Genomic DNA, 25,117 nt, shown 5'->3' with positions numbered 1-25,117 from the left:
TGCGTGCACTTTTTGCTCCCTTACCTTAATGCCGCGCCTCTTCCCCCGCCCCATTTCGTCCTCTTCTCCGACGTTTTCTTCTCACCGCATTTCCGTCCTTCCTCCTGAGTGCGATGCAGCTGAACCAGGGTCTATTCAGGCTACTATTCCTGTTCCCTTCTACCTTCTTTTGTAAAGGTAGAAGAGAAACCTCTACGACGGGGAAACTCCTTCAAATGAGGCAGCGTAAACATGCAAGGAACGGCAATCATCCCATGGAGCTTATGTAACGTGAAACCTGCGTCGAAGGTGGCTCAATCACTGTAAAGTAAAAATAATCATCTCAAACTTTTGTCTCTCACATTAAGCGGCATTAGTATATTATTTTCTGGGCGTACATTAGGGGTGGGGGTTCAAATGTTCCGAAGAAAGCTGCACAGACTTTGATGTACGCCCATATCAAGCCACCAAATGGCAGCAATGCCTTCACGCATTACGAACGAAGAAATGAGCACACAGGATGACGACGATCGTCCTGTCTGCTTCTTTCTTCGCCCGTTTCTTGTTTTCCCTGTTAATATGTATTCAAGTCAAAACCAACTAGCCCAACTTTCAGCCTTAACTGTAGCGCTATTAGTGTTGGCTTAACAACAGCAACAAAAAACGCAAGTATGCAGACTTAAGTGTCACCAGTAATTTTCTGCATTGGCACTTTCAGTTGCACTGGCCGGTCACTTTCAGCCAACAATCAGTCGGGGATGCTATACACTCAGTCTTTCATCTTTTTGCCTGTAGCATTTTTTTCGCCTTTAGCCAATTACAATCTATCTACATGGGATCTACACACTACAACAAGTGATAACCCCTTTTTTTTTCTTTTTTCCGGTGCTTTACTGGTCAACATCTGGGTACCCAAGCAGAACCAGAGCCCGTGTGCATAAATCGCCTTCTCACGCACTCATGTACCTGTGGCGTTCCCTTCCTTGTCTACGTTCCCGTGGTTTCATCCCGTGGTTTCATCTATAGCTTGGCGGCCGTACAGCGTGGGAAAGCGCTTCTTGTTCACACCGCAATGCGATGCGAATCGTTCCTCGATCGCGACTACCCGAACATTAACTCACCAGAGAAGCCGCTCGTCGTATTCTCGGCGAACGCGCTGTTGTTAGTGTCTTAATTAATGCGTAAGCACTTTCCATCACTCTGTCCATCTGTCCGTAACACCTGACACGATGCGCTTGTATAGTTATACATGGGAAACATGGAATATTTAATAAAACGCCCTGGCCTTTTAATACTGAAAGGCACTCCTTGAAGATGCCCTCGGTCCTGGACATCAAGACTACCCTGGGTTTCAGGTTCACCACAAAGAACTCATGCAGCTAATATTCTAATTTCTACGAATGGAAAAGAAGCAGGCATTTCGGTACACCGCCTGAGCTTTTCACATCTCCTCGAATGTTTTTATTCAGTGACCGGCAAATTTTAATTACACCGAACTAATTCAAACATATTAAAGGGAGGCTTTATATAGCCAGGGTTCCGTTCAATTTTTTTTTTTTTTTGCGCGCATGCAAAACGCCTTGAGTCAAAGCCAACTTTATCGCGAATTCTCTGCAGAAAACGGCTCTAACTCTGGTTTTACCAGAACGTTCCCGCAAAGGATTGTATGACAATTGGTCGCTAAGGCGACTATATCATCACTATGAGTTACTATGTCTTAATTAGTTAGTTTACAGTACAGCTGTAAACGTAACAGAATTCTTGTCAGCTCTCAATACACGTGCATCTACGGGAGGAGTAGGGTTACAGAAAATGGCTGTTACCCTTGTTTTATCGAAACTATCGCGCAACAAAGCACGTGACAATTAGAAGCTAAGACTACTATATTATTACACCGAGTTTCATTTACGTTTTTTAAATGGGTAGCTCACAGTGAAGTGGCAACGGTTGAGCAGTTCCCATCTTCTGGGCAATACATGAGCTTCTATGGGAGTTTCCCCAAGTAATCACAAACCCATGGTTACTGCCATTACCGAATAATGAGAAAAATAAATGCGTCTACGTTCTGTAACCATGAATGTGATGTGTATTTTTTACAGCTTTGCTGGTCATTCGTGTACTTTCACTGAGTTGAATGGCTCCTAATTTCTTAACAGAAATAGTGCCCCTGGCTGATTCCACGAGAGATCGAACATGAGTGTACACGCGCGGTTTTTTTTTGTTTTTTTTATATTTTTATGAGTTATGCGAAAGCCAGGAAATAGCCCAAAACTGCAATCCTTTTTCCGCTAGCATGGGTACTTCGCGAGAAAAAAAAATTGCCAAGGTGGCACGGCTCAATTTTTTTTTTTTTTCAACCTTGGGGCTTTGCGCATGGAAAGGTGTAATTGTTCTGACTAAAATTTGTTTGAAAACAAACACTGCTCTGAAATGACAAACACTTCAAAGCAAACTTTGCGTTCTGCTGGGAACAAAAATTTAGAAAAAAATCGGGAAATCGGACCGGACTCGAGATTGTCGATAACTGTGACGCCCGCTATCTCCGAATCTGCAATTGTTACCAATTCGTAAGTGATAGGTAATGTTGGCCACATATTTTCAAGCGTATCTATAAAATATCGCTTGTCTGGAAGAAATATAAATATACGCAAAAACAAAGATTGATTGCTGTGACAAACACTGCAAAGCAAGATTTGCATTCTGCTGTGAACAAAAAAAAATTAAAAATCGCGAAATTGCACTAGACGCTAGATTGTCGCTTACTTTAGCGCCCCCTGTCTCCGTATCTGCCATTGTTACCAACTCCTAAGTGATAGGTAATGTTGGCGACATATTTCTAAACGTATCTCTAAAATATCGCTTGTCTAGAAAAATTAATTTAAAAAAATTGACTGTTGTGCTTTTTTCTAAAAATGCGTAATTTTCACAATAAAAAAAAAGCGGTCTCGATTTTCTTCAAAATGAGAGACGAGACTGCTTAAGAGGGCCAACAACTCCACTGAAAAACATGTTGCATTATTTCAATTGTACCAGAGTCCTTCAATGCTTTACATTGAAGGACTCTGATTGTACCGAAGGTAAAAAGCGGCTGAAATCACGCGTTCGAGACGCGTCTCCGTGCCGTGTGCTCCGCAACTGTCGCTGCTTTTCTGGCTTCGCGCTTTGACAAAAAAGAAGTGTCTGCTCGCATTCTGAGGCCACAGAAGATACTTTTCAACTTTGTACGTCCTTGTGAAAGAGAAATCCGCGTTTTTAATGTTTGTTTATTTGGGATGTTTCACTGAATAAGCGTGGCACAGCTATGCCTGTACGTGGCGAAGACCCGCCAAAAAGCGTGCCTTTGTGGGCGTAACTTTTCTCTTAGCAAAAACAAAGAGCAGAGTAACAAAACAGACGTTTCGTGGTGGGTCGACTGCCGTAACGCTCCCTGTGCCGGTCACTTGTTAGAAAGGGAGCACTCGTTTCAAAATGGGCACTTGTTCAAATGTTAAAAAAAATTTAAACCTGCAATTGGTTACGATGTCGGAAAAACACCGACATAGCGTGCAAAGGCCCGCTGTGCAATTTATTTATAACGTAGCTCCGGTCACAGCACGTGTAAAGTGCCCGAAAAAGTCGTAAGCGTGAGCTTTTTTGGCATGAAGGCATTTATTAAGGTGTAAGAACACGGGCGCCTGGTAATTTGCTGGAGAACGGGGATCAGATTCAAAAGCATTTCTTCTATATTTACGCATCTCAGAATACATGATCACCACGATAAAATTAAACTGAAATGCTTATAACATTTTCGTCACAACTCGGACGTTCGCACATTCAAACATCATCATCAACAGCCTATACTCAGGTCCAGTGCAGGACGAAGGCCTCTCCCATTGACTTCCAACAGCTCCTGTCCTGCGCCGCTCGAGTCCAGTGTTGGCCACAGAATTTCCGTATTTCATCCCTCCATCTTGTTATTGGCCTCCACCTTCTTCTAGACGCATCTCTTAGTATCCACCCTGTTACCCTAATTGTCCACCGGTTGTCATTTCGCCTAACTACGTGGCCAGCCCAAGTCCATTTCTTTTTCTTTCTTTAAACTATGCTACCCTCTACTCGAGTTTGTTCTCTGATCCAGGTAGCTCGTTTCCTATCCCTAAGGGTTACTCCTGTCATTATTCGTTCCACGGCCCATTGATCCGGTCTAAGTTTGCTGTCCAATTGTTTAGTAAGGCGCCAAGTTTCAGCTCCGTATGCCATCACCAGCAGTATGCACTAGTTGTATACCTTTCTTTTGAGTGATAGAGGTAGCTTGCTACTGTGATAACTAACCGCAGAATAGACAGAACTGCTTTCTAAATTCTACAAAAATATTGTAGGCAGCTTAACCTGTTGGGTGCTCTATTACAACCGACTTTTTACCCAGCCTTGCGATAAGTTCACGCGCTCGCATCTTCCAGGGTGGGCGCGTCACAGCCGCTGTTGGGCTTATGAAGTTTTTTTTCCGAAGAAAGAAAAAAAGAAAGAAAGAAAGGAAAAAGCAGAGGGGAAGGGCTGTTTTTCGCATCACTGTTTCCTCTTTCTTTGCTGTTTACTGTATACTGTTTCCTGTTTTCATTACTGTTTTCTGTTTACTGTTACTGTTTCGTGCTTAACACATGAGATGCAGCCTCGGGCAGGCAGGAATTCGAGTTACTTTTTTGTAAAGAATGGGCAGGCACGCTTACAGAGTCCTCGCTGTTCCGATAAATTTAGGATTTCTCTACCAACTGTCTCGTCAAACGGTCGAATACTTTCGTTATTTATATTGCAGCGAAAGCGACTGACATGCGGAATTTTGGTAATGTCAAAAGAAGCATCCGGTGCCAACAAAGCACCGTTCCAAGGGCAGCCATCCCAAAAGAAAGAATACCTGAGTGCATATGCCAGAAAATATTCGGGTATTGCAAAATCACTGCAAAAGGCCGAGAGTTTTGCCGTAATCCTCTTCTTCAGGCCCGGCATGCTCATATTTGTCACTAAGCCCATAAAGGCACTGCTTGCAGGAGGCAAATTGCGTCAGCAAGAAGTTTACGTTATCATTTTAGTGGAATGATGCCTTCTCATTCTAAAAACTTGGCCCACACCCCGTAGGGCACCCTGAACTTATTTTGCGCTGCCATCTGGTGTTCGCAGATGCGGTTAGTTTGCAAATATCTCGTAGGGTGGCAGAAAAGGTGCCTTACGATTTCCCAAATGAGACGTAATGTCCACTCCCACCGTACGTTCTTTTCTGAGCTGGTGCAATTAGTTTGCTCTGGCAGCCGCCGTGTTTCACTGCACTCAGCATCCGCGGAATGTTTCCACCTGGATACGCGCGTATTGTGACTAGTGCGAAATACGAGCCTGCAGCTCTCCATTCGGACGGCAAGCGATGGAGGAAACTGGTCCCGTTATTAATTACTCTCATTTGTTGTTTTTTGATTATTCCGTGCTGTTTTCCCGGACACAGTGGAGTGCGACAGATTTATTTCGCATGGCACTTAATTTAAAACGACGAAACGCTTCCGCTCATTTCTCAGCGTTGTTGAGCGCTTCGGCTCTTTGATGGTGGAATCCGAGCGGCATGGCCTAATGATGAGGGTGTGCCGCCGTAAAAATGTTTCCACCAGGTGCTTCTTTCTGAGAGAAGTTATTAGGAATTGACGTAATTTCTGTGCTTCATCTGTGAAAATAAAATAAACTTTGTAATTAAAAAAGATTTCATTCTTGTGAAAAATAACTTGAGCAACAATGTATACTCAAAAGTGTCTCATGGTATTATTGTAGCAACATGTGAGTAAAATCTAGCCGTAACTTAGCGAGAAGCCCATGTAACTCAATATTTGCGACAAGAAAGGGGATATAAAAGATGTACCTAAGAAATTTAAATCGGGGATATCATAATGGCATAGCCACGAAGTGTGACTGCCTCCAGCCCTGTACGCTTTTGAAAACATCCATGGGTTTTCTTCACCCCGACGCACCTGATTACCCAAACACCAAGGTCAAAGGAATAAACTTGAAAAATGACGTCACCCATTATACGGTGTAACAGAAAAAAAATAAAAACATGCCTCCGCTGTAACATTACAGAGTGCGAGAGTCTTGACGTCTTGCATCACGTAATGTCGATGCAGAGATCACATTTTTCGAAAAGTCCCATCGTATGCCGCCCTCGTTATTTTTCACGTTTGTTCGCCGTTGGTAACAAGTCCTCTACAAGCATTGAAGGACTCTGTCTGTACTAAAGCAGAACTTAATTGCTCCCGACGGATACTCCGATGAAGCAGCGGTAGGAGGCGCGACCCAGTTTTTAACGGGATGATTGTGCGACCCATGTGCAGCAGTGTGGGCATTTCCCCTTTTATTATGACGCTCTGCTCGCTTTTGCTGCGCTAAAAAACCACGGGAACGCTTATTTTGGCTATAGTCCGTATTTTCAAACGTACGCAACGTCTGGAGTACGCAACGTCTTTCCTGCCTGCCGCTGAATGGCGCTACTCATCCACGTTGGCGGCGGTTCCGTTATGCGGGGCGCCGTGCGGTTGGTTCGACGACAACCTTAACCTTTACGCGGCCTAAAAAGTACAATATTCTTTTGCTTAACAAAGCGCCAATGAAAAACCGTTTTGCTTAGGGGTCCGCAGCAGCAAAGGACGTGGGAGTTCGGTAAAGCACGACTGATTTCACCGACACTGACGAAACCGCTTGGAATCTGGTAGCGTTGTATTCGGTTGCTTCTATACTGCTATACGTCACCGCTGCGTCGCGTGCCGCGAACAGTTGATTCAGCATCCGCTGTTTGCGCCATTGAATCGCTGGGAGGGAAATGAGGAAGGGAAATGCATTGTGCGATTAGCGATTGTTCAGCAATTAAGGCATCTTTCGGCACCAAATCAATACTAAAAAGACTATGGGAAGGTCACTCTTTCCTTTGAAACCAACTTTCTGTTTGCCTTCAGTGTCCCCTTAATGCGAAAGAATTAGTTAACTATGAATGTCGAAAATCCGGCGTCCACGCACTCTAAGAAGTCCCCGTAGGTCGTCTTCACCACAGCGCTCCAGAAAGACCGCGTTGAAGTGTTGAAGTGTCCAAGTGCGGTAATTCGGCGAATGACGAAGCCCAACGTATGATTTGACTGAAAAAGTGCAGGTGTGCAGGGACAACACGGAAGGCGTGAATGGCATTTTGCATTGCGCAATGTACCTGCGCAGATGCCCATTTTCACTCAAATTTAATGCTCGGCAACGACACTCGGCCACTTAGATTGGTCGTTCTGGAGTACTGGGGTGAAGACGCCCTACGGGGACTTCTTAGAGTGTGGTGCACAAAATGGCCGTAGGATGGTGCAACCTACGGTCGGCGTGAGGCGCACGAAATGATTATTTGCTGGAAGGACGGAAAGCAAATCAATGAATCCTTGTAAATGACGCCCCTGGGGCATCAGCAGCAGCAGCTGCTGCCCATCCTTTGCTTACCTATCAAGGGATAACAGAGCATACCAAAGAATGACCTTTCCTCCAGCCCACGAATCCCTAACCAAGGGACAGGAGCCCTGCCTCCGGCCCCTCCAAACAAATACCTTTCCTCACCCGACCAAATCCCACCTGCTGTGGCCTACGCAGTTCTCTCCGGCCTTTCAATGCCTCTGGCACCCCGCACCGCAATGGTATGGGAGTGTTTGGCCATCCCTACGATTGGGAGAATCCCGCACCATTCCCATGAGCACTTGATGAAGGTCCGGTCCCGGCTCCCACGTTCGGCAGGTGGAAAGGACCGTTGCAGCTGGAGACGGCAATTTAGTCTTCATCTGCGATCTCCACCAACATTTCGATGCCCTAATTAAGGCTTTACTCCCTTTCTCTCTCTCTCGCTCGCGAGCACGGTCGCTCGGCTCCATGGACAAAATACAACTCACTTCATGAGTTGCTCATTAATTGCATTACGGAAAAATATGAAGTAAATACGATGCAGGAATGTCAGCTGTAATTCTTTTTTCCTATACCCACAAAACACCTTTTGTCTTCAAGTAAAAAACAGAAGCCGTACCATAGTCCTTGAAGGACTCTGGCCGTACCAACACCGTGATCTCTCAGTTATAACAAATGGTTATACAACCTCTCATGACTATTTAAGTATATCGCCGCAAATAGCTTGTCACAGTGCCCGAGGATTGTTCTCGAGATGGCACTGCATTTACACTCTCTACTGAGCCCCCGCAGCAGTGGCTGAGTCGCTGAGGTGCTGCTGAGCCCAAGGACGCGGGTTCGATCACTGCCATGGTGGGTACTTTTTAGAAGGAGGCGAAGCGCGAACATGCCCGTGTGTCGAGATTTCGTGGCACGTTAAAGATCCCCAGGAGATCAAGATTAATCCTGAGCCCTCCGCTACGGCGCGAACCACAGCCCTATAGCTTGGGCGCGTTAAAACCCAAACGACTGAAATTCTTCCACAACATAATATTAACCCATCGTACAAAGAGCTCAGTGTGGGTCCTTTCACAGCTTGAAATAGCCCGGAATACACCACAACATTTTTTGTCTATTTTATTTTTTTCTGTGATACGTGGCGGAGCGGAAAACGGTTTTGCTTTGCTGAAAACTGCAACCGTGCGCGAACGCAGCGCTATCGCCGGCCCAAAAGTTTTTGCACAGACAAAAGCCATTTCACTTGTGCAGAACCCGTGCCTTTATGTCGCCTAATCTGTGCTTTAGAATTTCCTTCGTGACGCAAAAAAAAAAAGCATTTGCGTATGGCAGAATGAATACTGCAGAGGGTGATTTTTTTCCTTACCGGCTTCTATTGGCCAGAATGGGAGTCTAGTTAGCTTTCCGATGTCCGATATATAGGATAAAACATCGACCACACTTTTTCATTTGCAACCTGCAAACTGATGTAAAAAATTACAACGTGTGCTCCTTCGGTGCTTCCACTGCAGGTTTAACCCCTCACCCCCCGCGGTGGCTCAGCGGCTGAGGCGTTGCGCTGCTGAGCACGAGGTCGGGGATTCGATTCCTGGCCGTGGCGGCCGCTTTTCTGATAGAGGCAAAAAGCAAAAACGCCCATGTGTACGAGATTTCGGCGCACGTTAAAGATCCCCAGGTGGTCAAAATTAATCCGGAGCCCTCCACTACGGCGCGCCTCATCGCCTAGCGTTGCGTCGGCGCGTTAAACACCAGAATCAATCAATCAAATCAGATTTATCCCCTCGCCCGTTGACATCAAAGACACTGAATATGTAGGTTGTAATCTGAAAAATATTGTTGTTTTCTTTAACACAACGAAATGACTAGCCGCTCACATGTAAATAAATATGTTCCTATAGATTCCGCTAATGCGAATTTCTAGTTTACCCGTATTATGGTGTCGGCCGCAGTGGCTGTTCACGGCTAGTAGATGCAAATCTACTAGCCTTGTTTGGCGCAGCTTGTTCGTGTGCACATTCACACAAAAATTGTGCACTGTGGGCATTGTACTCGTTGGGCAGTTCATAAATATTTTATACACCACTTCAGACCATTGCGCTGACAATTGGAGCATTTTGGCTGTCTACACTAATTAAAAATAACATGATTTCTGAATAGGAGCAAGCGCAGAACTAAGAGAGAGTTCATAAAAGCTTTCTAAACCAAAAAGTGAGCCCCTCAATGTATCAGCGAGTCCTCTTTTGTTATCTACCCTCAGTGTATAAGCGCGCTCTCTTTGGTTATCTACAATTAAAAGATGTCCTACTAACTCGGTTGCTGGCTGTTAGCTATCTGGAGCGAATAAGAGTGCCCATGTTTCTCCGGTTTAAAAGGGACCTTGAAGTGAATTAACCTTCTGTTTTTGTTTGCATTGCATAGACTGACTAAATAAATACACTTTTCACCAGTTACCCGGTCGATAAAGCAGTATTAATTTATCAAGACTGAACGAAGAAAAAATATCATGCGGCATTTTGGGCGGCCACAACAACTCAAAGCAGTGGCGCATATTCGAGTTGCGATGTGATTTAACGATGTCCATGATTGGAATTCAAACCAGTTTCGGTTTCGGTTCTGTGCAACAACATGCTTGGCATCCGACGTTATAGTTGGTTGGGCGTTCTCGATACCCCAGGTATAGGCATACCGCGCTTCTGCCATGTTGGCTATAGAATGCGTCAGATAAGCCTGCCAGCACCGCTTAAAATCATAACGTTCACTGGCCGAGGCGCACGCTGAGCCTGTGGCTGAACGGTCTCTGCGTCATCGGAGACGCTCAACTGCAAGGCGCTTCTTCACAACTTTTGGAGCTTTCCTTTCTCTTCCCTGTATCGTAAGAGGCGTGTTCGCCCCCGGACGAGAGTTGGCTGATTCGGCACTGTGCCCGCAAGCATTCGGTGCTTATGTCAACACCCCACCAACGAGAACGTCAGTGACAGTCTGCACGCGATCTGCCAACTCGCTCGTGTAGCAATGAAGGTTGCAGCACAGAATAGTGAATTAACATAGAAAACATGACCTAAGTACAAAAAACTGGGGCACCTTGCACTAGTGGTGCAAGGCTGAAGAAACAGCAGCGCTGGCGGCCCCTGTCCCTTCGTCGGAGACCCGGCTGTTGCACACCACATGGATTTCCGAACTTACCGCTCAAAGTTCTCCATGACTGGCAGGCCCTGATCGTTTTGTCCGTGGGCTTTCACGTCGCTCCAAAAGTGGACTGCGTTAGCACGCGCTAGAACCCGCGGCAACCGGCCTCGCGAACTCGGCGTCTGTGCTCCACACTTCCGACACAAACGCACGTGAACTGGCGAGGAGAACAGCACGCGAGAGATCACGCCACGAACGCCGGGCAGAGTGTTCTCGAAGGTCGAGCTGGCCGACGCTGGGAACTCGTCACGGGGCGCATGCTCACGTGCACTGGGTATTTTTTCTTGGAAATTTTTAGCTGCGCCTCACATGGAGCAAGTCTCTATGACGCTGGGCACTCCTCACGAGGCGCACACTCACGCACGCTCATTATTTTTCTTGGCATTTCTTTTTCTGGTTGCGCTCGACGGCGCGACAAAAGCTTAAACAGCTCTACTGTTAAAGAAAGTCACGTCGGGGATAAGAACTCACTAATAGGTAAACACTGCAGGCAGTGCTTTAGACCACTCGGCCATAGCTCCAGCGTTATCGAGTAAGGAAGTTAAAGTATATATTGAATAGCCTGTTCAGTTTTTAGTTTCGGAATTCCCAGCAGGTTAGCAATTTTTTCTCGACTAACGCTTGTGCAGTGAGCGTCTCCCAAATTACCACCAATGTCTCATCTCCAGAGACTGCATTCCTTATGCAGGAAAAGCGACAGCAAATATGTGGTAGTGCTGCTGACCGCTGTCACCAAGAAAGGGCTTCCCTCAGCCTGGTTTTACGCTGTATAATGAAAGTTTCGTTTGATTTCAATTTCTTAGTACGTATATTAACTGCGCTCACTTTTCTCCCGCATTAAGTTGGCCTTAGATTTTCTACTAGCGTAGCAGTCAGCGAAGCGTCGCACGTGCGCTTGTGTGGAGATACTTCTCGGACTCACTATAAATCGCTCAAGAACTACCACGGACTTTATAAAACAACTTTCTTCTCACGTCACCCAAACCATCGGGTTAATTAAACGCATTGCTACCCGAAATAACGGCGTTAAAGAAGCTGATCGACTACGTTTAATCCAAGCATTTATCATCAGCCGTATTACTTACTCCCTCCCATACCTCCTCCCAACTGACGCGGACCTAGCGAAAATAAATTGTCTAATACGGAAAAGCTATAAGGTTGCCTTACAACTCCCACCCGGCACTTCCACTGCCAGGCTTGAGGCCACCGGTACCTACAACATGGCACAGGAGCTCATAGAAGCGCACCGTATTGGACAACTGAATCGACTAAGCAAAACACTTCCCGGACAGCATCTGCTTCAACGCCTCCAACTCAAAGCGCCCATCATCACAGCTTCCAAGTCTTCTATCCCACTAGAAATTCACGCTGACATCAGAATCCGCCCTCTCCCTCGAAATATGCACCCTGATGCACACCGGGGCCGCAGGATGCGCAGGGCCAAAAAGCTTGCAGAAAAGTACCCGATACGCCCAGACACAGTGTATGTCGATGCAGCTGAATATCGGCACCGCAATGCATTCGCTATAGCAGTCATCAACTCCCCAAACAATCCGCCACTCACTTCTCTCACGATCCGCACGGCAGAACCGGTCACGGCGGAAGAGGCGGCAATCGCAGTAGCCCTTGCAAGTCGGCCACCACCCTCAATCATATTTTCTGATTCGAAAACGGCCATTAGAAATTATGCTGCGGGTACCTTCTCACCCCAGGCCCCAAAACTTCTCCTCCAAAACGCACCTACTACCCAAGTTGAGCTGATTTGGACGCCTGCCCACACTGGACTTGGGGGTAACGAGGTGGCACACACGACAGCCCGAGCACTCACCTCCCGGGCGTGCGCCACCTCCGTAGCCTCTCACGGAGCCAGATCAGCCCGAGATAGCCTATTGAGCTACAACGAAATAACTACTCATTACCGCCTCTCTCGCCTCAAATACCCACCGGCCCACCCGTCACTGACGTACACGGAAGAACGACTATGGAGGCTCGCACAGACTGAATCCCTTCCCAATAGGGCCCTCCTCTATCACATACACCCCTCAGTTTATCCCTCTCCCTTTTGCCCGCTATGCGGAGGCAAGGCCACGGTGCAACATCACATGTGGGCCTGTCCATATGATCCCCTCCCTCAAATCAATTCCTCGGAGCTCTGGGAGGCAGCGCTGAGCTGCTCTGACCCGGAGAGACAGAAGATCATCATAGCCAGGGCTACGAAGGTCGCCGCACAGCTCCGGCTGCCGGCCACCTCCCTCGCTTAGAGGTCTTCTTTAATAAAGTGCTTCTCTCTCTCTCTCTCTCGACTTTGTCGACTTCACTAAGCTTGATAGAGACAAAAAACTAGCAAACTAAAGGCACATTCTTCCAGGCACAAATCATGTTGAGGCTTTGCTTTAAGTGAGCGAAGGAATTGCGACGAACCGCCGGCGGCCGGCCGACTGACTCTGTCGGAGGGTCGGCGAGCCTCGCAGTAGCGCAGTAGGGCAGTAACGCCAAGCCTGCCTCGAGTAAGCGCTGTACGAAACGTCATGGAAATTGGCCAAGATGATGTTATGCGGCCAGCACCTTCAAATTGATTTTTTTTACTAACTAAAGTCGCGTAATAGCGCCCAAAGTGGTCGAAACATGGCCAAGGTACTCCAGGCTACAATTTCCGGAAGTAATCCCACAATGTATGCAATCACTTCAGTGTCCCTTTAAAGGGACACTGAAGTGATATGTAAACATTGCGGGATTACTAGCGCAAATTGTAGTCCGGAGTCCCCAGGCCATGTTTCGACCACTCTAGGCGCGTTTACGCGATTTTATTTAGTAGAAAAACTAATTCGAAAACGCTGTCCTCCTCTCTTTACGCTCGCCCATTTTCTGTGGCGTTTTCGTGTGACGTCAGGAGGGGCTGAGCTGGCAATTGGCTGCGCCACGGCTGCGCTACTGCACGGCTCCCCGGCCGACAGAGTCAGTCGGCCCAGCGTTTCGTCCGCCGGCCGCCGGCGGGTCGTCGCAATCAAGGAGGTTAAAAAAAATTGCTTGGTCGCAATTCGTTCGCTTAGTTGAAACGAAGCCAGGACACGTTTGTGAATGGAAGAATGTGCCTTTCTTTACTTGGTTTGTTTGTACACTGTATCTAGCTCCAAGACAAGGTCGCTTCACACAAGCGCTGCACATGCGACGCTTCGCTGACTGGTACGCCAGTAGGAAAATATAAGGCCTCTTGAAGGCGGGAGAAGAGTCAGCGAAGTCAATATAGGTACTAAGCAAATAAAATCAACTGATATTTTTACCGTACAGCGTAAAACTAGGGCGCGGGAAGCACTTTTTTGCGCTGGGCGAACAAGCACAGCGGTCAGCAGCACGACTACGCATCTGCGAACGCTTTTCCGTCTACGAAATGCAATTGCTAGACGTGAGCTACTGTGGAAACTCGGGCGACGCTTACTGCACGATCGCAGTACAACAAATAGTCACCTAAGCGGCTTGAAATGCCAAAACTAAATAAAAGTGTAAACCGGTTGTACAATATATACCCTATATTAACAAAGCATTCGCGTCGTGCTTCGTGGCCTAGCAGTCTGGGGCGCTAAAAATTCACCGCAAATGTTTTGCGAGTCACGAGTTCGAATCCCCGCGGGTACGTGCTTTTTCTTTTTTGTAAGTTAACTTTTTTGTTTTCCGCCGATGTTTTCTATATTGAGTTCACCTTTTTTTGTCGGCCGCAACGTTCATGGCTACACGAACTAGTTCACAAAACGCGCGCAGACTGGCACTGCCGCGCTAGCGAGTTCTCGTTGGCGTGCTGTTGCCATAAGCACCGACTGCTTGCAGGCAGTGGGCACAGGCCAGAATGAACAGACCCTTGGCCTGGTGCGAACACGCTTTTTACGATACAGGCATGAGGGAGGCAAGCTCCAAATATGGGGGAAAAGCGCATGACATTTGGGCGTCTGCGGGTACGCGGAGGGCGTTCATGCACTGCGTAGGTCTCGGCTAGTGATTGCTACGACTACAAGCCGTCCTGGGAGGCTTATCTTGTGCATTTTACAGCCCACAACATTGCAGAAGCGCGGTACGATGATTACTGAGATATTGAGAATGCCCATCCAACAAAGCCATTGGTTATGTTTTACAGTACCGAAACCGAAACCGAAACTTGTGTGATTGCTAACTTTGGGCATCGTCCAATCACGGTGCCCCTCCTCCCAACGTCAGAGCCTTAGTTGGTGCGGCCGCCGCAAACCGCGCATGGTAGTTTTTCTTCTTTCGCGCTTTGTAAAGTAATTACCGATTTGTCAACCGGATAAACGATGAAAAGTGTGCTAATTTGAGCCAGTCTACGCAGTGCAAGCAAAAACGGGAGCTTGACAAATTCACTTCAGTGTCCCTTTAAAGTGAAATGTTCTTACCATACTTCGACTTTCGCGAGGCACTGCGTGGCGTGCGTGCTTGCCGTCGACCAATGACATTGAAGCGTCTATAGATGCATGGATGAAATACGCGGTTGCGCGCACTCTGTGGAATGTGAGACAGCCAGCCGCCCATGGTGGGGAGAAGATTAAAGTCCAAATCTCGTCGCAAGCCATGTCCTGTAGCTGTAGCAATGTCGACATGGCCGTGGCGGGATGGCGGTCGGCATCGGAAGGCCAGCTTGCCGAAACCCCCTCGCAACGTGCGGCTCGCTCTACGGTGCTAGCGCTGCGAATCTCCGCCATTTGGGAAATGATACTGAAGAGGAAGATGACACTCTATCTAATTCCGATGTCACTGATAACAGGGAACACACAATTCACAAAAAATACCTCACAGCGGTTTCGTGGTAATTTTGAGGTTGATGCCATGGGGATGTCCGGGAGCAATACCGACAGGTATGCTGAAACGCTGAAAGCTGAGAAAATCGATCCGCTGCCCCCATGAGGATCCAATCTAACGCTCATATAAACTGTCCATATTGTACGCGAAAAAAACGTCGCGGTAGCGTCAAGAAAATAGCGCTGCGAGTTGCGAACTTTTCACGTATAGAACACAGTTGCTTAATAAAATTAAAAAAAAGACATCATTTTCTATGGCTCTCGCTTCGGGGTCATATACGGTATGCGAAATACGTAGCGCACATTTTTCAGAATTACACCGTTGGAAACGCACCACCTGTTTTTGCAGTGCCTCCATTTATCTCATCTTTTTCGATTCCAACGTTTGAGATACGCAACAACTAACTCAGCAGCGTGTCATCTTGGTAGCATGAAATTAAAGAGCATGTTACTGTCTTTAAGCACTTTGTAAAAGGATACGCTTTTTTGCCTTGTTTTATGCATATGCTTTTTGTATTAAATATTCTTACAAGACGACGACGAGGATGCGAACAACGAAGAAGAAGCTGGGCAGGCGCGCAGCCAGCGCCGGTTCTGCCTCATGGCCGACATCTTGTAAATACTGAAAATACATCGTTGGCTTATCTCATGGTTCGCGTCCTTTGTCCTGCCACCACGTAACATTTGGTAGAGGTGCGGGGTAGGACAAAGGACATGAACCATGTATTTCGAAAGACTATTCTGTGTATTTTTTCGAATGTTCGCGCTTTTATTTTGCTGGTTTGACACCTGTGACATTTGAAATCGGGGATATCTCAGCTTGTTGTGGCATGTTTGTCTTCTTTGATGGTAGGCGTCAAGTACGAACAGGAGAAGGCAATGAAGGGAGGAGATAGAACAATGGCGGAGGCTATCAGCGATGTATCCATCCATTCATTTTGTCTGGTGTCCGTTATAGTAGGCTGACCTTGAAGAAGTTAACCTTTATTGTGGTTTATTTGTTGGAGACCTCATCGTTGCGTGCATACTTTTAGGTGCGAAGTAAGACCGCACAATGTCCGTCCGCGTCCGTGCGCATATCATTTACAATCGCAAAAAAATCACACAGGCACCGGCAGGATTCGAGCCTGTGTCTGGTAGACCAAACAGAGTCAGTGTCAGTCGTCTTACCCATTGGGCTTCGACCGTTTTTTTTTTATTATTATTGCCAGGTTTGCACTTTACAACATAATACATGCAGGGTTCAACACATGAATGACCATTGGGCTTCGACCGTGAGTTAGTACCCGAGGGGCAAACGACTTACTCCCTCGCCTGTAACGGTGCGGAGTACCTTAGGACCTCCCAATGTCCGTCCGCGTCCATCCGTGCGCACACCACCATCAAGAGAAAATCAAGCGAAATTCGATTTGAGCCGTGAGTTGCAGTTTCATTTAGGGAATTGTCAGGTGCAACCTCACGGCTCAAATCGAATGACGGTCGCGGCGCAAATCGGATGTCATTTCGAGTCCCCGTACTCCGCACCCTCGCCATCATCCACGGAGTGGAGATGCTGCCATTTTTTCATCCTCGATTTTACAGCGGTAGCCATCAATAGTTTCTTATGGGGGTACTTTCTCTCGTCGCGCGTCTGTCGCCGTATGTCCATCTCAGACATGCCTTCGCGGCCAAGCTCATGTCAGGAACGCATGTTTGTTGCCAGTTGGGGAAGTTCTGGAGATTGAACCCAGAATCCTGTGCTTAAAAGCGGGAATCCTTACCACTGAGCCACGAGTCTTCGCTGATAACACGTTACAATTGCGGGGCTCGTATTCAAGTTTTGTGGCCTTTTTTAAGGTCCGCCCATAATACAGAAGAAGAATTACAGTCCGCCATCGCAGCGGCAATTTCACAGGGTGTCTCGCGAGTGTCTGACGCCACAAAAGAAGTTTCGAGACACAGACGATGTCGACTTGTAACATGACGCTCAGACCATATTCTTTAGTCTGGGTTTTCGCAGCGCGTTTGGTGAGTATAACTTGAGCCGCCCTTTTATGCAGCGCGCGCAACTTGCCTCGGCCGGTGTCAAGACAGCATTAACGAAAATGAAGTGCCGGAACTTGGCTATCGTCAGCGTCTCAAAGAGTCTGCGACAATGCTGCTTCTCCAGACGACCCATCGAAAGAAGCCCACACGCCTTGTGGAATGGCGATCATCCGTTCTCGGGGCTATATAACTTGTATTTAGTGTAATTTTGATTATAAATATATTTTGTTGTTGAATCCGGAGCTCCATCCTATTCTCCTGCTGCACCGAGTCCGGTACAGCTAAATGCGCACTACGGCGTAGAGTCTTATCACGACAAAATGTGTGACTCGACGGAGAGTCGCATTACGGCTGAAGATGGATAAGCGGGCACTACGGCTGAAAGTCGCATCAAGACTAGAGAGTGTGAAACTGGGGAGAGTCTCATTACGATGGAAAGACTCACGGGAAAGAAGCGGCATGGCTTTACTAAAGAGGGCTAGGTGCAAAGGCTTGCCGTCACTCAGCGTCACTTATGCAAAGAGTGCGAGGGGTCTTGATACATTTATTGCCTTCCACTGCCACGCGAGCACTAATGCGTATTCAGTCATGCCGCTTGTGACCCCCTTGTTTTGTTCGTTCCTCCGTATAATATAAGCCCACTTGAAAATCACCTTACTTGGGAGAGGAGGAGGACGACGTCCTCCACAGAACTTCTCCCTCTACTCGAACAGACTACCCACTCAACGTGTGCTCGAATGGTTGGCACCGGTTACTACACTGCGCGAGATATTGCGCAAAGCTCCGCATTCGTCGCAGCCTAGGAGGAGGAGAACTTTTTATTGAGAATGCTCTGGCCTTGGTTCAATTTTTGTTTAAAATTCGGGGCTAAACTTACCATTATTACTTAAGCCACGTAAGACGTTCATTGCTGCATGTAATTTAAATCCACTAGAAATATGTAAATGCAGCTATACTTGCAATGTTCTAACTTTTTAAACGTTTGTTTGAAATTCAAGGTTTACGCTATCATTATACAAAACTATCAAAGCCACTTTCTTAATTAAGAGAAAGATAATTTAAACGAGAAGCTTTCTCTCGTGCACAGGTCGTCAAAACAGAAAGGGCTCATTCAAACTCAATCACAATTTTTTTGTCTTTACGCTGTGCTCACTCAAATTCAGACTAAGAAAGCTCGTCTGTACTCAAAACGACTCTTACTCACTCATGGCATACTCATTTGGAATCTTACTCACTTGTACTCGAATTCACTATTTCTCACGAGTACTCTACACAAACTGTACTCATTCGTACTCAATCTGTACTAACGAGTACTCAACTCATCTGTACTCATACTCATACTCATTTGTACTCATGCTCAATCTGTACTCACTCGCACTCGTACTCATCTGTACACACTTAACTGCACTCTATCTGTACTCGCATTGACTAGTATTCAAAAGTGTTTCGACTATTTCGTTCTCGAAATCAACCACTTGCATTCACGCGCTACTGTAGGTCTATGGACTCGACTAAGCCAGATCCAGAGAACGCTTCCATCCCGTACCATTTGTTCTCCAGGTTCCCCTATCACTATTTTGTTTAACTGAAACAGGCGAAAGCTCTTCTGGTAACCTCTCTGGAGACCGAGAAAGAATGGCTTCACCGTGTGTTGTAGTACATGCTGGCAGACTCCTGCGCTGCGCCCTTCGAACAATTTGAGCGAAGGAAGTGCAGCGAAGCATCCCGTGCTCGTTCGGGCTTTAAATATGGCAGCCCCGTGACGAGCGGTTGCTGAGAGCGGCAACACCGCGGAAGAGGGAATGGGGAGAGCCGCAGTTTTCTTCCTCAACAGCTCATTTTACCTTCCTTTGAGGGTCGCCGCGAAATGCGTAAGACTCGCGCATGTGCGTGGCGACTCGAGTGCGTGATAAAATTCACAAATTCACAGCGTTCCTAGAGAACGCTGCCTAAAGACCCTTGGCCCGCTACGACCGGCAGACTACGAACTTTGGGTCCATCCACTTGGAGCCCCACCTCACAGGAAGCACCTGCTGGACACTCTGCTGATTTTCATCAGAGAAGCCGGCATTGAGGACTGCTTCTAGCTGCCTTTCTTTCCCTGTTCTCCCCACTCCTTACTTCCCATCCCTTTTCCGCCTCTTGACCGAGGCCTCCGGTCTTGTCAAGGGGACTTCTTTCCCTCTTTTTTTTTCTTCCAATAAACGTGTGTTCATTCATTCATTCACAATTCACAAGATCAAATTCATGTCATTTTTACGCGCAGCGTGATCAAATTGCAAAAACAAAATGTGACGTCATCGAGACCTCCCCAGAAAGCGGCTGGAGAGTCTGTTTCCCTAATTTCTAAATTGTTTGGATCAAGTTTGCGATAAAATTGTCATCATTGCAATATTATCGGAACAAAACAGTCTTTCTAATGAAGCAAATATGTGTCTTCATGGTACCTTTAAAGGTCGTTCTATAAAACAATGCTGAATTCACGACTTTTCTGGAAGTTTAATTTCAGTTAACATGGGATAGATACATTGTGAGAGACCCGGTAATTAGCGTGGGGTCTCATTTGAGTGCATGCCAACAGCCTCCAACGATTTTCAGTTGGCTCAGCAACTAAAGCGACCTCGCCGTTACAAATCAATTTGTTAATAATTTATTAATAACTAAACTAAACTCAGAAAGCAAGATGGCCTGGATCAAGATGTTTTCCGGGGTATTGAATTTAGGGGGTTTATAAGCTCCTAGGGAGGGAGGGGGGCAGTATAGATGAGCTAGAAGCGGTAGTCATATTTAATTTTTTTTAATTTGTGTTGTTGGCGCCAAAATTCATGACGAAGATTGCGAACATTTACTTCACTTTAGACAGTGATGAAACTCGAACTCCTGAGCGCGCGAAGATAAACTGGGACTAAATATAACGCGTCGAGAAACTACGCGGAAGTGAAGACTACTAGCAACACATCTTATCATGTTATGAATTTCCGACTGTTGCACACAGTTGGTTGCATATCTACGCTATAAGCACAGACGCGTTGCACATCTCGTAACTCGCAACATATTTAACTTTAAAAACTCCACGCCGTATGTAAAAAAAACCCTATGGGGTATGAAGGGAATGGAAATTACTGTCTGGACCTCTGCACTTCTCTTGCCTTGAGCTGCTCCTGCTTAACATTGCAAGTAGCCCGGCATTGTTTACATTTTACCGCAGGGCTGCCAGCAGTATGGAGATGATCCGTCGTAATGCACTTTCAGCCTTAGTGAAACACTCTCCCGTCCGTTGCAGCCTGACAATCCGCCGTAATGTGCCTCCTTGTTTCCCTGTTGTCGCGACGCTCCGCTGTAAGAAAACCCTTAGTAGCACACTCCATAACACACGCCGTAACACACGTTCAACCGTAACGTGGCTGCCCACCGCAGCGGGACGAAGCTCCTATTTTATCCTATTTTATCCGGGTTAGCACAAACATAAAATTATATGCATTTGCTCTCCCGCCCCGGTCTACAGTGACGTGATGTGCATTAAAAAAAAAACCTCACGGCACTGGATTCCATCTGGGAAGTGTTCTTTTATTCTGTTTTAAACCTTCGCTTCCCCGAAAACTAACTGCAGTAACATAGGCTTTTTGTCGAGTCCCTAGCAAATAACTCGTCGTCGTCATGTTCCTCATACTGCGTTCAAAGAGTAGGCGTCGTCAGTATTCGAGTTCAATATGGCCTCTCTTTCTCCCCTGGAAACGCTGGTCGTCCTCTCCGTACGTGATGTGCTCGTCCTTTATGCCCAGTTCACCTCCCCTCGCGCCATTTACGTTCGAAGATTTTTTTCCGCTCTCCTCTTACTTGGCGCCTTCCCTGAAAAAACGTGCTACTATCTGTTTTCATGCACCTTCGACAGAAGCCCGGGCTGCTCTTCCGGCATGCAACACCCGACAGTAGATGGCCGGGAAACTGCGGTGGCGGGGAGGCGAGACAACAAGGGCCAGTGCGGCGGCAGCGGCGGGGCGAATGCCTGCAAAAGTGCCGGGAGGACGGGCCGGGAGATATTAAGGGCCAAGTGAAGCTCCCCCTGGCCGCCTACAAAGGATGTCCACACTCCTCAATCCGACTCACCGGGAGCGCGTGTCTTGGGGGGCGAGAGCGAAAAGGGTGTACGTGCCGCGAAGGGCAAAAGAAAGGCGATGAGTCGCCGGGGCTTGCTCCCGGAAGCCAATATCGCAACACAGGCCGCGAATCAGAATGAGAAGCGCGGGAGGCCCGGACCCCGGCCGCGCGCTCGGATCCATCAGGAATTGGATCGCTTCCAAGGGAGCCGGGCGTCGTCGATGTCCTCGTTCGTCGCTAGATTCCAACAAAGGACGCCCGAACGCGCCGCGTGAGGATTAAAAAAACGGAGGCGGCGGATCCCTCCTCCCGACACGGCCCCATATTAAGCGCCGCTCTTCGCCTCTGAAGCGGGCGCGGTTTGATTCCCCGGGATGCAGGCGCGCCGCCTCGGCGTCGAAATTAATAAGCGGCTGCGCCGGAGACGCGCAAGGGCAGGGGAGAGGAAAGATCCCCTCCCAAGGAGCTTTGCGCATCTGTGCCAATAAAATTTGCCTGGCTGGCAAGGGTCGCATACCGAGGGTTATCCGAGAAGGGACGCTCGGGCCGGCAATCTGCTAGCTGTTTCCACGCGGACGGAAATGAACAACATCAGAGGCGGCTTCTGGAAGCCGAGACAGTCGTCCTGCACTGCTTCCGCTCGGTAAGAAGCGTAAACAATCCCAGACGCACGGCACTGGGGCTCTGTTCCGAGGCGAAAAGCAAGAAGCGCTATCCCGAGACCCTCCCACGCTGCTGGCAGACTTGAAATGGTAATCTTGGCATTTTCCGCGACACCAACGTATGTCGCAAAACAAGTTAATCCCACCATACGCTGCGAGTGGATTGGCAGGCAGGAAAGCATGCTCGCGCACGCGGCCCGTAAGCCCCCACGGGCATGTTCAGATGCCGATGGCACCAAATAAAACTCTTACGACTATTCCTTTTTCTTGCGCCCAATCCTCCGACGCAAATGAACTAATTGCAAAGATGATCCAAATAACAAAACACTGCCAGTGAAGCCGGTACGTTCGATGCCGCTAAAAAGCCTTTCTAACGAGCCTACGCAATGTCCCACATGGTACCACGCATTATCAGAAAGGTCCCACAGTCAGCAAGGTACCGCAGGTTACGGGCGGCATAGTCATGCGCCAATTGAGTTTCTGTATGACAAAACGGCGATGTTTGGGTCCGGTTCGCTGGCGTCCGCATAGGGTGTGCAACGAGGAACTCCCTCGGATGGATGGCAATGGGGAAAGCACGCTCTATTCACGCTTTCAGCCTAGTTCAGAAGCTCGTTACGTATTATTTGCTTCAAGAATGTGAAAATAACGTGAGATTCCGCTGATCCTGAATTTTAAAAAACGCCAACTTGAAGTTCACTCCCGCGGCTGCCATATGTACGCTCCCTTCATCCCCATCCACCTGCCTTGAGAAAAATTTTGGTTTTAATTTCGGGTCGTTATACCCCGCATAAATGTGCACCAGATACCGGAGGCGGCTTGCTGGCGTATGCTAGCGAGTCAGATAACCTTGATAGTCTGCCGTCTCTGGTGTTTTGCCAGGTTAAATACCTAACTGAGAGATTTATGGCTGGCAGTTGGTTTCAAGCTGTGTAGCGCAGATAATGTGAAAAAAAAACACCGTCACCAAGCAACTACGCCGGACAATGAGACCAGCACCGCAAAAGCGAAATGTGTCCCGCCTAAATCTGGACTCCTGGTCACCTCAGCCTGAAGGTCTTCCGGCTCTTCTTGCTCCGCGAGATGGCCGTCCGGTCTTTGGAGAGCAGAAGCTGCGGTAACCGGCGACCCGTAGTTGTGTGGCGGTTCACCGTGTGGGAAACGCGCGGCCTGTTCCTCCGTGCGCGGCGCCGTTAAGGTAGGGATAGCGGACCTGGGTATTTCAACGAGACCGCTGACCGTAATCGCGCTGCACGCGGCGACCGCCGCGCAATCTCGGCCCCGCCGCGCGCTGTCCGACGGCTGAGGAGCCACGTCGGGGCTGAGGGAGCCTCCTCCTCGTGTGCGTCACGAGGGAGCTGCCTAATGAAGCGCGCTCTTTACGGTCCGCTAATGGAGGCCGGTCGGGTGCTACGCGCCGCTGCCGACGGGCCCGCAGTGCGCAGACGGCCGCCATAAATAATGCAGATTGATACGGGACGCGCCGTTCGGCAGCTGCTGCTCCCGAGCCCATCATGGTGGAAAGGGCTCCTCCGCCTGTCCGGGGACGACAGATTCAATCGGTACCGCACCGGCGCCGCCAACCCTGGGACGTCCTCCGCTCTCCAGCCGCCGAGCCACCCCTCCGAGCTCGGGTCGGGAATGTGCGTCTTGCCCGCGCTCTTCCCGGCCGACACGGAAAGATTACAAGAAAATCCGGTTATCTGGCACGCGGGCCGGCTTTAATGTGTTCATGGGCACAAAACGCTCGAAAATATTCGAGGGGCTTCCGGAATCCCGAGCAATTCATCTCCCTATCTGAGATCCGTTTCTTGCACGTCGATGGGTTTCAGTACAAGCCCCTCGGAAGACGGATGCATCCTTGGAGGCAGATTGACTATTTCGGGATATAAAATAAAGAATACTTGCGTGTCGGATTTCGGGAAGCGAGTAAAGTAAACGCCGCTTGTCGATATGGCAATGCGGGGAAGCCGCGACGCTCTTCTATACTGTTGCTCGCCCACAACAGAATGTCTTCGCTGCTACAGTACAAGGATTGGACCAGGCCCGTCGTGGGCGGAGCTGGCATTGTACTCGTGCAGACCCGACGGAAGGCTACAAGGGCTTACGCCTCCGCGCTCCGCGAGTAGTGGCAAATAGTTCATTTTGCCAGCATTTAACACGTTCCATAATTGTGGTAATTGAGGGGCATGGTACAACTCACTGCAGCCTTTCTCCCCGCTGGGAGAAAGGCTGCAGTGCATACATCCGCGGCTGCATACAAAGGCTGCATACATCCGCGCATCCTGACCGCGCAGCGATGAGCGGAATGTTTATTCAACATCACTCAACTGTACGCTGTGACGTCTGAAGCGGTATAGGGTACGAGATAAGGAGTGTTTCGAGGTAGGAACCGCCGGACGAATTCGACAAGCGAAACAGGAAAAAAATGAAACACGGCTGGCAGTGTAATATCGGAAGCTTTGTTGCTACTTTTAGCCTGAAATTGATTTTCATTTATTCATTTATTGTTTGCGTTTCACGTGTTTTTCACGTGCTTTTCTTAATTTTTTTCAGTCAAGCCTTAAATTAACTGGTATCTTGCATTGCACTATGTGGTGAGAAACATGCCCGACGGAGGCATACATATGTACGCTTCACGTGTAACACCAATTCTACCCGGTACCAGGCTGTCTGGATGAGAAGAAGTCAGAGGGGAAATTATTTCTCGTTGGTTTCTTTCCCTTTATGTGCGGGCTATTGAGCGAGCAAGGTATAGGAAATCAGTTCAGGTCTTCTGGTTTGTACATGCTAACCGTCAGCAATCCCGCACGGTAACCACCCAGGAATCCCTATTCTCATGCGCGCCAATGATACATTTACATTTACATTCACGAGACATTTGCATTTACATTTACAAGGACGTTTACGCGACGGCGTAAACGTCATCTCTACAAA

This window comes from Haemaphysalis longicornis, unplaced genomic scaffold (genome assembly GCF_048455015.1).
Source record: "Haemaphysalis longicornis isolate Haplotype H1 unplaced genomic scaffold, Haemaphysalis longicornis Haplotype H1 scaffold_1, whole genome shotgun sequence".
In the NCBI taxonomy this organism is placed as follows: Eukaryota; Metazoa; Arthropoda; class Arachnida; order Ixodida; family Ixodidae; genus Haemaphysalis; species Haemaphysalis longicornis.
Note: the sequence above shows the minus strand (reverse complement) of the source record.